The 14,430-nt window shown below is 28.3% G+C and overlaps 1 protein-coding gene across 3 annotated transcripts in view; it reads left to right on the forward strand.

The window, feature by feature from the left end:
• The first annotated feature begins 1,971 nt into the window (after positions 1–1,971).
• Positions 1,972–14,430, forward strand: part of LOC129958231 (uncharacterized protein CG43867-like) — a 189,074-nt gene continuing 176,615 nt past the window's right edge. For all 3 annotated transcript variants that reach the window (XM_056070521.1, XM_056070522.1, XM_056070524.1), the window contains exon 1: positions 1,972–2,884. The gene's annotated coding sequence lies outside the window, so the exon portion shown is untranslated. The remainder of the gene's footprint in view (positions 2,885–14,430) is intronic.

Raw genomic sequence — 14,430 nt, forward strand, 5'->3', positions numbered from 1 at the left:
TTATAAACACAGTTTAAAAATTTTAAACCTGTTTCTGGCCTTTCAACTACAATATTAAGTGCAATTACGTGACTGAATTCATTAATTCTGTATTTATCTTAGTGTGTAACATTTTCACAGCTAACCCGTCAATAAAATGCATGATACTAAAAACAGATGGACGCAAGTCGCATAAATTAAATCTTGTTCAAGAACAACTTAAGAAGAAGTTTTTATGGAAAGAATTGTTGACAATATATCTACATTCTGGCAATAATGTAATTTAAAAAAAAGTTGATTGCCTGTTTGGTGTCAGCCTGTACGTTTTGCGCTCACCTAATTGCATCATTGGTTTAGAAATCGGTTTTGATTTGTTCTTGAAAGTATGCAACTAATCATCATTTTCAGACATATCTTTTACTTTCTACTTTTTGAAATAAATTGTCTGAGGTTTTTCTAATTAAAAAAAAAAAAGAAAAGAAAGGACGAGGAAGAGAGAACAGAGTATAGAGAAAGAGACTGAAGAAGTGAATGTAAAAATTATTTCCAGGCAGCAGTAAAAAAAGAAAGACAGAAAAAAAAGAAGCTATAAAAACGATTTAGTTTGCTTATTTATCATTCTTTCTTAAGCAAACTTTATATGAGATTCCTTTTTTTATATTTAACAATGAGCATCTTCATGATAACGCATCGCACACTGAAACAAATAATAATAATAAAACCCAACGAATTTCACTTTTTTTTTTCTTGTCTTTTCCCTTTGCTTTTAATATTGACCAAATTACATGCTCAGGATTGTAGACATATTCATTAAAAAAAACTGACGGCTAAATAATTAATATGCTTTTTTTTTTCAAAACTAATCAAAATCACAAAATATGCATGCTAATGCTGAACTTGTAGAAAATAAACCAAGCAAGAAATTTTTGAACATTCATTATACTTTTTAATTATAGGGCAGACTTAAATACTTTTAATAAACAACTATTAAAAAAAAAAAGAAAATCTTCTTTTCTATTTTGAGCATAGTTTAATTGATATTTTGAATATAGCAGCTTGCTGACATACAATAATGTAACACATGACCTGTAGTTCTAAATCTGGCATTTATGAAAATTGTCAATATACATGTATGTTGTTAATGGTTAAAATTTACTAAATCAGCTTATCAAGAATTATTTCATTTGACTTATTAAACTTTTGAATCAAATCATTTATATTTAATAATTTTCAAGTTATAAACGAAACATTAATCTAGACTAGTTAGCCTGAGTTACTTATGAATCGGTGAACTTAAATCAGCTTATGACGGAAAATTTCATTTAATTTATTAATTCTGAATAACTTTTTTTTTATTTAGCGATATATACAATTTATGAATAAAGACAATTTATGCATATAATTCTACTTATTTAAGGTTACTCCATATATTTCGTGAAGTTTGAAAAAAATTAATTTCAGATACAATTCAATTAGTTATGAATTTGGTTTTGTTTACATTTTATTTTAAAAATAATTAAATATAAAAGCAAAAGTAAACAAAAATAATCTAGTTTTCATCTCCTTTTCTTTATGCGCTTCTTCATTTAAGCGCTGAGGGAAAAAATCTACAGGCTCTATAATCGCACTTTGCATAAATTCAGATCCCATCTCTACGGGCCCCATCACTTCCGGTCCGACCATTCTACAGCTGAACTTAGTTACTGTCTAACAATCCTAGAAGCGCGTAGTTCTTTGAATGTCGATAATAGATAAACCGAAGGGTAAATTCAACTTCTTTTATACTTTTCCTTTTTGCGGAAGACTGCGAACGTTCACCCGGGTTTGTCACCTGGTTTGAAAATAACGAAGGCCCCGCGATTTTTCAATTTTTCTTCCCTGTCTGGTTTACACGCTGAAGTTACTGAAGGAACGGCGCTGCAGTCGTATGACGCAGTGGGTTCCCAAAGCTTTTGAGAGCTGGTATTTATCGCTCATCTGTGAGCTGAGACCTGGTGCAATTGCGAAGTCTGTGCAGTGAGTCTTCTGCGTCTATGCTGGAATTTTTGGCGCCACGGCCAAGCGTAGAATTTTGGTGCAGGAATTTTTCAGCATTTCTGAGGTTCTACTGTGCGAGATTTTAAGTTATGCGTCATTTTTCTGAGCGATCGTTTGTAGACACTAAATTTTTCAGTATGATATGACTTTGAAAATTTGTTGTGTATCGTTTAAACAAACAGTCCTGAAAGGAATTCCTTGTTCTTGAACTCGTCCCATGAAATCGAAAGTGCGCTGCTTCGTTGTTTGTTTTTCGGTTAATTTTCCACGTGTTTTGCAAAAATGAAGAAAAAGGAGTATTGCTTGCAATCTGCTATGCAATTTCGAGAACACATTCGAATCGTCAATCGTTTCAATAACAATCTGAAATGAAACAATGTTTGTTGTTGACTGTTGATTGTTGTTTACACTGCAAAGCGATCAGGTGTTTGATAGCGGAAGCTGTAACAGTATTTATAATCAATAGTTACAAGAGGGATCATGATAAAAGTTTGTGTTACAAATCATTTAATGAAAAGTTATTCATAATTTAAATGAAATGGCATACCATTTCTCTGTTTAACTTTATTTCTTCTGCGAATGACATGTGAACATTATTCTGCAACAGTAAAATTACTGTGATAGATGAGTTCACTGAGATTTTAAAGATATAATTTGTGTTTTAAAATGCAATTTAATTTTTAATTCTAGAAGACATAGAATATTTGACAAACTGTAAGAAGTTCTTTTTTAGCGCGGGGATTGAATGTAATTTCAGTCACATTGGTGAAGTGGTTTGAAACATTGATAAAACTTGGAAAAATATTTGTAAAAGTGTAAATTTTACTCAATTGACATTTGGAGAAAAAAGCCAAATTATCAGGAAGTGGTGAGTTGATTTTTTATATTACTGAATAATAATTATTTTTTGAAATTTTACTCATGTGTTCATTTTTTTTTCCAAATAAATTTATAATATTTTTAAAGTGTGCTTGCTCAAATTTCTATCTTGCCATATCTTTATAATTTATTCTACAAAGTGAAACTTTGAAATGCCTTTTGTAAGGTATTGATAAGTATTTAGAAATGGGAACTAAACATTTTGAATAGTTTTTAATATAAGTAAAATATTCTGTATATCCTATTTTTAATAAAATCTTATTCTAGCATTATGCATAATATTTTGAAGTTATAATTTGATTTAGTGAATCTTAATTTTATATACATTTTATTGTAGTTTAGTAGTATGTAATATCATCAGTAATCTATGAAAATTTTGTATCTTAGTCATTTTAAATGTCAACAAAAACTAACCAAACTAGGTTGCATTAGTATTATGTGTTTATGTTGATTGTAATAATTTTTAAGGTTTTAAACTTTTAAACACTTATCTAAATTTTTTATTTATCATTGTTTTCAAATGATTTTTATATTAAATTTAGACAATTTAGTTAGGAATGATGGTATTGGTGTTTTATAAAATGTGTTTGTTGATGATGCTAATGATTTTTTTTTTTTGAGATTTGTTTTGTGAAAACTTCAAAAATTAAATTAATATTATAAGTTTTTATATCAGGTTTGGTGAGTTAGCAGATATTACATTGTTTGAACCTCATTCACTCAGCAGAATAATCATTTTAAAGTTTTTTTAAAGGGAAATTTATCTTTATCCTTTGCAAAATAATCTTTTAAAAAATGAAATAGGATTTTTAAGTTCTTCAAAAAGTATAATTATAAGATATCAGTTTCATTATCACATTTCAGTCATCAATCATTCATGCTTTCATTTTTAAAATGCATATTGTATTGATTTGTTTATGTCTTTAGTTATGACATTGTTTCAACAATTTTTCATAATTGCTGTTTGTTTGTTATCCATTTTGCCATGTTTATCAGTGTTTCACCTATTTATCTCTTCTTGCAGTCTCTGATTTCATAAGATAAAAATTTTTCCCAGACTTCATATGAAATATCCCAGTTGGCATAGTCTATTTGTTATTTAATTTTGGTTTAAGAATGTGTATAAAAATCTGGTGAAATCATTAAAACTGATTCTCTTTTGAAAACTTCAGGCATGTAGATAATCTAAAAATTAATATTAAATGTATAGTGGAATATTATAGATTAATATTAATGTGTCTGACAGAAATATATACATATATTTTAGAAAGAAAATTGTTGGAAATTAAAATATTTCAGAAGGGTGGCTTTTCTTTATATGATTTAATTTTGTTGCATGGTAACTAAATTTTAGATTTTATTCCTTAATTAACGAAATATTTTCTTAATCGTAAATTTCATTCTTGGAAACCAAACTTTTTTTTTTTTTTTTTTCTAATTTGTGTTATTGTGTATTTCATTATTAACTTTACATTCATTTGTATGATTTTTGAATTTTTCTGTTGAATTTTTTTTATTATTTACTTTAAAGCTTCTAATTTTTTTTCTCTCTCACTTTCCTATTTTGGGAGAAAAAATTTTTCAAAACCGGTTTTATTTAAAACTTGGTTGAAATTTCAAAATGAGACATACATTTATGGGAATCAAAAGGAATTAAATTTTAAATAGTTATTCAATAAATTTAAATGAAATTATTTGGGTAAAGATAATTTTCTGAACTATCTATTTTGTTAATATCAAAAATTTAATAGAAGACAGCGTCAAGAAGTTCTCATGATCCTCTTAGTATTCTATGGGACTCTAATGGGAGTTAAAACTTATGCTTTAAGATGCCCTGGCTTTACAGTTCAAATTAGAATCTGTAAATAATATTATATTTTTAAAATCTAAACAAGTTTAGTAAAAAGAAAAATTTTTGTTTTTCGGTTTATGAAAAATATATATATATTTTTCAATATGCATATTCAGTGTAAGAAAAATGTTGTATATTAGAAAATAATTTATGGAATAAACAATGAAGAAAGACTGGCTAATTCTCCACAACCTTTAATGTAATTATGAATTAATCTGTTACATATAAATTTTATGCCTATTTATAGAAAATATTTTTTCTATGTTTTTGAGAAATTTATTTATATGGATTATATGATCTGTGTGTATGTGCTGAATTATTGTAATAAATTGCAGGTAGGAACTTAATATATTTGTATAGCAAGTCGAAAAAAATTACTTAGAATTTAATATGCAGTTAAAATAACATTTCAAATGAAATTTATTTTATTGTTTATATAGTGAAGGCTTTCATAGATTATTTGGAACTCAAGTTTTTAAAAAATATGAATTTGGTTTTTAAAAATAAATCTAAGATGGCAGAAGGCTTGCTTTAGAAGATTTGGATATATTCATTTAATCTTTATCATAATTAAGTAGAGGGGAGAAAATGATATTGAAAATAATTTGGCATTTTTATTGGAGGTTTAATTTTAAATTCTTGCTCATAGGTTAGAATTAAAATTTTTTTAAGACAACAAAATTAAAGAAATTAATAGCTGGATGTTAATTTTTATTGCTACTTTTATATGTGTTTAGTAATTATCTTTTAAGTGCACATTTTTTACCAATGATTGAATCAAAATGAATTTAGTTTGTGCATTTTTGTATATATATATAGTAACTTTAGTAGAGCAATATTTGAAAATTTTGTTTCTATTTAATGCGTTAAAGAAGAAAAAAAAGTTAAAATTATTAGCTAAAATGTATTTATTTTATTCATAACAATGAACATTAATTTAATCTAAAACTAATTTTTAGATATTGTTTTCTTATGCTTTCAGCAAAAAATTTTGTCATAGAATTTTTTATCCTATTTAGCGTGGTCAATTTTCATTTGTGGCAGTTTCTTCAGTATATATATATATGAATGTTGGAGTAGCAATTATCCGATTCTTTCTAATGTGGAATTCATTAAAAAAAAAAAAATTAAGCTCACTAAACCAGATGGCAAACATTTTCCATATTGCCATATTAATACCTGCTTTTCATATTAACTAATTCTAATTAGTTAACAAGGAATAATTCATATTCGGGGAGAGCATAAAATAATGTATGACCATGCACACCATGCATCCCGTTTCTATTTCTTCTGTATTATTATTTTTCACAATTTATTTATCGTTAAATTTTCATACACTATATTTCAACTTTCTTGGATTTTGTGAATTTCACCAACGTTTTTTTACCCACTTGACTTGCTGAAAGACAACGTTTGAAAGTTAGTATTTATGTTTATTTATTCAGGAGTATTATCTTTTTTTATGTCTTATCTTTTATTTATTTTTTGATCCTGACTGCTGAAGCTTTTCTTTCAGTCGTTTAACGACACCGTATCGTTGTGAATGATATGAAATGTAGATAATCGAAATACAGTATCATCTAATGTTAAAAAATTTGTAGTACTTTTTTTATTAAAAAAGTCGTACCGTGAATCAAAGAACTTTTTTCAGTAGTGCGTAAATTCAAACACGTAACAAAACTATTACAGTGGACTTATTTTTTAATAGTTAGAAACAGAAATGAAAAAGGAGCCACAGTTATTTTTAATCAAATGTGTATGATTTTTTTTTTTTTAAATGAGAAGAAAAACATGTTTATTTTTCGACTCGCATTAATTTTGTTTTCATAGAAAAGTTTTTTTAAAAATCTTTATTCATTTCAGTCTTTTAAAGCTTTAATTTTAATGACGTATTTAATCGCTTTCGTGCTGTTATCATTTTCTTCTTATATTAGTCAAACTTGCGAAAACTAGTTACTGTTCCTAGTCAAATGGTCATGTATGTCTACTGTGTCATTTCATTTCTTTTTTCTTCATAAATTGCGTTTTAACCAGGATTATTTTTGTTTTTGAAACATGCAATTCAAGTGTCATAGTTCTTTTTAATGGTTTCTGCATAGATTTCTCATGTATAGATAGATTCCTAGGCGCGGTTATTATAAGCTTCAGATTAAGCATGGCGTATCTAAGATTAGTTGCTATTTTTTCATTTACAATGTCTTAATGTTTAATATGTGTGGTTAAATACCGGAAATTATAAATATTTTTGTGCATTTTATTTTATTTACAAAATGCATGTTGCAAAAGCGACTCGCAGATTTTTTGCAAATCTTTCTCATTGCAAAAGTTTTGCTTTGGATGTCATCGTAAGACCGGAAAAAAGAAAATCGTGGAGCATTAGTCGCGCCGCTTTTAGAAAATTGTGCGCAATATTTAAAGAAAATTCATTGTCCGCGTTATATTCATTTTGTATTATCATTAAAACACTAAACAGCATAAAGTATTTTAATAGAAAAAAAAATTCGACTTAAAGAGGGGTGATCTGAAGGATTGAAATTGTGGAATCCGAATTAACGAAGCTGAGTCGTCCATCACCACTCCTCTTAAATCTATATAGTTAAAAGGGCATGAACCATCACCAACTAATTTCAAGGAGAAACACAAATTTACCCAAGCAATCCGAGAGCGCGTCCTCGCCTAACTTATAATTAATATTTTAAAATGCAGATTCCGACTGGAACCTGCATTCCTATTTTAATTCAGGAACATAGCCGGGATAACTTTTTTTTGAAATTTAAGCGCACTGCCATGGGCTTCTTTTTAAGAACGGCAGAGTCGCAAGGTTGTGGCAGAGTTCGATCATTTTCACTTCCTTGTCTGTTGGAATTTATGAAATGTAAATCTCCCATGCTCTTTTCCAAGAGAATGGAAGAAAGAAGAATGTAATTGTAACGATATATATAAAATGCAAAACAATGATTGATAGAAACAGTCTTTAAGTTCTTTAACACTTTTTATTCATCATACTTTCAATGAAAGGATTTAGTTTTTAATTTTTGTCAAGATGTCTTTGTCCAACCCACGGAAAATTAAATGTAGCGAACTGAAGGCAGAAAGCAGAAAAGAAGGACTTTGTGAAAAATTTCTGAGCTTATATAATTTTAGTAAGGAATTTGTCGACTCTGCGTTTTGATTCCGTGGGAAAATGCGCAGCTTAGATGTTAAAATTACAGTGAAGCCAGAGTTCGAGTGATTAGAAAATTATTTTTAGAACATAGCTAGTTTGAAATTATTGTATTTATTTACTTCTTCAATTGTTTAATTATTAATCAGGAATTTTAAACAGATTTAAAATGCGACTTTTGACATTAACATTGCGGACAATTTTTTTTATAGTAAATCATTTTGGATTGATGATTACAGGTATTTAAATGTAGCCAGGTGATGAAACATGAAAAAAATTCCACTGAAATGTATCCTTAAAAATTAATTATGATGTATGTATATTGCCGATACTAAGGTTCTCCTACAATAGTGCTGTCTGTTTTAACTATCGTATGTAGAATCTGAAGCTGATCGAATACCAGAAAATAGATTCAACTACATATAAGAGGCTATCAAATGAATGGTTGCATTATAAAAGTTTTTTTTTTTTTTTCCTGAAGTGGAATGTTTTTATCTGCAAATCTAATCATGAATTTATGTTAAAACATTAGTCGGAACACTCGAAAAGTTTCTCTTAAATGACTGTTTTTTTTTGCCGATGTTCTAAATTTAAAAATCAGCTGTTAACAACTGAGGATGACATTTAAATAGCGTATACTATCTACACATTTCTCCTCATTCTTTTAGTTGAGTTTCATGGAACTTTACTATCAAGAATACATATGTTTGGAAAATCCCTGATGAATAAAGTATATAAAATTAAATTTACGATCGTTTTCAAAAAATTTAATGTAGAAATGACTAAGTTATTGAAAACTGTTAAAGAATAAAAGCGATTGTCTTTTCTCGAGACTTTGTCTTCCTAATTTATTGCTGTGTCTCTTTCTTTCGACATAACTCAAGTAGACACTATTTACATAATAAGTCGCTGGAATATTCTTAGAAATCCATTCTAACAAAAGGAATTGCATATACAAATTAAAAAAAAAAAACACTTACCATCAGAGAATGAATAATTAGCGCAATTATGTGCTGGAATTGAACTATGGTAGCGCTTATGAAGAGAGAAAACAGCTTTCGGAAAGTAGAAGTTCTATAAATTTTGATTTTGCCATGGATATGTTTAAGCCGTTGTTGTAAAAGTATTGCTTTTATGAAGATTTTATATAACTTCGGTAAATTTTAACTACTTGGATATTGATGATTGCTCAGCCAAATCAACGATTTATTAATCGTAGACATAAGAGAGATAGTGTTATCTGAAGTTGATCTGATGAATGAATCCTGGATAGTAAATTTCAACAGTACGAAAGCATTGGACATCTTTGAGCGACAAATAAAAACAACAGCTGAATTTTATTTAGATGTATCATTTATCTAAATCACCATCATATACTATTGATTTCGATCGGATAAGAAATTATCTCGAACTTATTCAGATGCTGCGCATACCAAAGAATTAAGGGGCGCAAGAGAATATTCTGCAAGCTGTTAGTCCAATCATGAATCGGAGCCTTGGTATTATACCGCGATATTTATCTCTTAATTTATCACGTGAAAGTAAAGTTTTGCGATACAGCTTTACTCAAAGAGCAGCGAAACTGAAAACATATTTGTTTATCATAAAAATTGTAAAAGCAACAATTGTCAGATATGAGTAAAAGCATATTTTTTGTAATTATTTTATGTTATATAAAAGCGTTAATAGCATGTGTAAAATGTAGTAGTTAAACAAAAAATAAACTTGACTTAAACATTAGTTTCTCGGAATTTTCAGATTTTATCTTATTTTACAGCTAATGGATTTTTGTTGTAAAGATAGTGCAATATCAATTTTATTATATGATGGCCAAAATGAATGAACGTATTTTTTGCAAGTTGGAATGCGTCTAACAATTTCAGTTTCTTCTTAGATAAGTTCATCTTTAAAATGAATAGAAGAAAGGTCCATGAGTATATTTTTTATCCGAATATTTTGTATTTAAAATTGTATGTCTGCCTAAAGTGATAATATATTGTAGAAATATACTTCATCCAATTTTTATCTCACCATTTTTTTAGATGGAAGTGACAGTTGAAAATTTAATGCTTTTTAATATATTTGCGACGCCTGCGATTTTATTTATTGGTTTCTAATGTTGCATTGAAATTCAGTCGTTCATATACCTGAGAAAATGTAATGTTAATTGGCATTAATTCTTGAGTGCTTTGCGTATTATTGTCAGATTATTATCAGTTAAGTCTATTAGCACAAAATGTTCAACAATATTATTACATTATCTTCACAATATTGTCTGGCATTTTGAATATTAATTAACATGGTGGCGATATCGTACAGTATTTTGTGCTAATAAGGCCCAGCACCATTTCACAATTAAAAAATGTTTTATAATTACTGAAGTATACCCTAAATGGATGCTTTGCTTAGTTCATATTAAAATGAGAGTGATTTTTCTGTGTAATTATGCAATTCAGTATATTTAGTGTTTGGATCTGCATATTTATTTCCCATTATTACCTTGTGTGTAAGGCGGATTTTTTAAAAGTGAAATTGCAACATTTTTTTTCTTTGCTTTTATTAGCTTTCCATTTGATTTTATAAGTATAAAAAATATGTATCATCTATTAAAAAAAACAGTAAAAGAGTAACAGACTTTAAAAATCAATACTATAGTTACTTTGTTGGTTTCTCTAAATTCTTTTTATATTCTTATTTGCTTCATTTGTTATTGGCCTTAATTTCCTACAAAAGCACTCAATTTGCATTAATATTTCTAATGATCCTAAGATCATCCTTTTGAAATCTTTTACAGACGAGATAAGTTCAGAGAATAAATAACTTTCCGGACGTTACAGGTCAATTATTTCCATCGAGTGATTGCACGCTATTACATCCCTTAAGTATGCCTAAATTAGCTCTTTGGTTTGGTGTCACTGTAACAAGGTGATTTATGTACGGAATTGAAATCGGAGTTGGATCGGTTTCCTTGTGCCTGGCTTGATTTATTTATATATTTTCAGTTTTGGATCCCATTATTTTTTGTTTTAATTTTGTGTTTGTGTTTTCATCACAGAGAAAAATGATGAAATGTAGGATCGATTGCTTCGCAGCATGGTCAAACTTGTTACCGGTTATTAAAAAAAAATTAGGTATTTTGTAGAATAATAATTTAAGTATATTGTAAAATTCAGGTCTTTTACCGTGGGATGCATGAAATGTTTATTTCATTATTCCGAAGAACTTTATGATGTGAAATATGGTGTATGTTTGATCTATTTAATGTGTATAAATAGCTTTGAAATCTTCCTGATTTTCGTCTGCTGTAGCATGAAATGGTTATAATGGCATGTAGTTAATCGGGAATAGTGTCCATATCTGCATTTATTCTCTAAAGAAAACGTAGGAGTAAAGGTGTTTATTATATACAATGTACTCTCAAGTATTGGGCCAAAGATGGCGGAAGGATTGACCAGATAACAAGAAAGCCGGATTTATCAGTTTTGTAAATCATTGCATCTCATCCCTTCCATATCATTAGAAAACTCCTAATTGTACTCAAACCGTTTATATTTTTCCGACCTCTTTGTACAAATCAGTGCTTAAAAAATGTTTTTGATGATTTGTAATATTTTTTTTCAAAAATTTATGATGAATACGAATAAAACTTTTGTACACATTTCATGTTAAATTTTATACTGTCTAACTTAATGATAGGAAACTTTAAAAAATATACATTGTACCGTAAATACATATATCAAATTTAAAATAAACATAACATCAACGTAAAGCATAGGCTTAATTTTCACAAAAATATTTCTCATTTTGTTGCGAAGAATTATTTTTTTACTATAGAAGAATGATAGAGAAGCTGGGTTATTGAGAATCTCCATTACTTATTTTTGTAAAATTCGGGAACTTCAAGAAATATGAACAAAGCAGTTGGTGTGGATTATGATAACTTATTATTTTTTTCTATCAAAGTTTTATTCCTTGTTCTGAAATGAATATTTGTAAATTCTTATCTGTAAAAATCAATCAGTGTACTTAGTTTTCAGAAGCAACTGTAGCCAACGTCGCCTGGTATATTTGTAGCGAATTCCATCAATAAAAGGCAGTAGATATTTAATTGGAAACTCAATGATATCTTTTGATTTAGAGTGAAAGTGAGAAAAAGAATTACATTTCTTTTATATATATTTATAAATTGGTTGTTTTATATAGCTGTTTCAGATTTACTCATTAAATAATAAAATTGATTTTTTTTTGGTTACTCAACCAGTTTTGTTAGTTTTCAGGAATGCTGTGATTAAATGTAGTTAACGAAGTGGTTTACTCAAATTCGTTTAGAAATGAAAACTACTCGTTGAACAAGTACTGAACAAACCCGCTAATCGCTTTAGTGATTTAAAAACTTTTCTCATGTCTTTTTTTTTTTTTTTTTTCAACCGTGTTTATTTAAAAATGCATGATTGCTTAGCACAGCTATTCATTCGCCAGTATTTTGCTTCTTTAGCATGATTGATGTATTGTGAATTCTATGATTTCTTGGGTTGTTTTATTATGTAGATAAAGCAATTAAGGTTGTAGAAGCTGGTTCAAATTTATATAATGAAACTAGTAAAATTAATCGTTGGAACATTTCTAGAATTTATGGATTAGCGATTATTTCTTTCTTTTAAATGTAGTTTATTTTCTTATAAATTCGAGCATAGAATGTTTAATTGAAATGCAGTTTGGTTTAACTATAAAAACGTTTTAAGCGGTTTGGGGAGATCCGATACTCATTAATTCACGACGAGATGAACCGTTTCGTTATTCAAGAATCAAGGGTTAAATATAGAAATATAGAACAGATTATTATGTACTTAAATATCCAAACCGTGAACAATATATAAATATGCACACACACACAGAGGGTGCTCGGTAAAGACCTTTTTAGTCTTTTAAATTTTAAACGGCGTCTCTTACAACTGGGGAAGTAACTTGTAGCGGCAAAATAAAGAAGTTACAAATATAACTAACAAAATAATGAGGATTAGTGTATAAAGTACATGAAATGTACAAACCGACAAGACGGTCAACTCTCTGACAGATCTAGTTCAAAATTTGATACGGATCTATATTATAGATGCTAAATATGTGTACCAAATTTTATCTATCTATCTATCTGTTTACGTTTTGTAATCATCATGGGTAGACAGACTTCCTTTGATTGGATGTCGTTGAAAATTTAATAAAATCTATATATTTTGTGCAAAGACCATATACCAAATTTCATCCTTTTAGCGATTGTAAGTAATCGTTAATTAATGTCTAAATCTCGGGCCATATTGCTATTTTTAAAAGAAGATTAAAATATTTTTTATTGAGGAATGAAATACATTGGTTAGAAATAACGGAAACGTAATGAATGAAGATGAAATTATATAACTTAAGGCAAATGATGCCTTGCCGCTTAGGTAGACGAGTTTTTATTCATGTGCCAACAATTCGTGATCGGGATATTGAAGATGTGACTCTCATTTTGAACAAAGTTTCACCATTTTCACTGTCCTGCTACTTATTAAATATAATTTTTGATTAAATGTCCTTGTACTCTGTGAAAATAGGAAGTTCTAAGCGTATTAAGTAACAAACATAAGAAATTCATACATTAAGTAATATATATGCATATAAGAAACACACACAAAACAACATGTGTGTAACGTGTGTGTACATACGTTCATGAAGTAATGCATACATTAATTAACATGAAGTATATAAATTGTATCATCGTAATTAAGTGTTCTAATTTGGAAATACGCAAAGGAAAGTACATTCACTCATAACCTCTTTACATTTTTTAACTATTAAGTTTTTTGTTATTAATCGTATTCAGTTAATGTTTAAAATTTTCTGAACTGTTAAAGAACAATTTTTCTCATATCTCCGATTTTTAGATATTTTTTTAGTGTTTATTTCATTGACTGGAGGGTAAAAAATCGGTGCTCTTTTATAGTGCTTGTTTTTCGTTATATCTGCTTTTGTAATCAAAATCCTTTTCCCTTTTCACCGAATGGAATGAAAATCTAGTCATATTCTACAAATGATTTTAATTATGAAAGCATTTGAATCAATTTTTTTACTAGCTGTTCTTTTTACCTTTTTATCTTTCTTAATCTACAACTTCATGCTTTGTTCTTTCATTTCTTCAAAGTAATAAATGAGACTTGCTTGGAAGCCTCATCTTTATGTTTTAAAAATTTCATTCTTTTCTGCTGATTTCGATATTAAAATTCGGTAAAAAGAATAGAGGAAATGTGCACCAAAAGCCTATAACTCAGTACATAAGATCCACGACATTTATTATGAACTTTGATACTTATTTTTTTTTCTTTCCGTAGTTCCATAATACAAAAGCGAGTCGTATTTCTTTTGTCTAGAGCAAAAGATATTGTCTTCAGTCACGAGGGAATGTTTTTCATCTCGTTTTCTCTGTGTGCATAAATGTTTATATTTTGAGTCTTCTGTAGGACTACGACTGCATAAAGTCGTCCTT

This window comes from Argiope bruennichi, chromosome X1 (genome assembly GCF_947563725.1).
Source record: "Argiope bruennichi chromosome X1, qqArgBrue1.1, whole genome shotgun sequence".
NCBI lineage: Eukaryota > Metazoa > Arthropoda > Arachnida > Araneae > Araneidae > Argiope > Argiope bruennichi.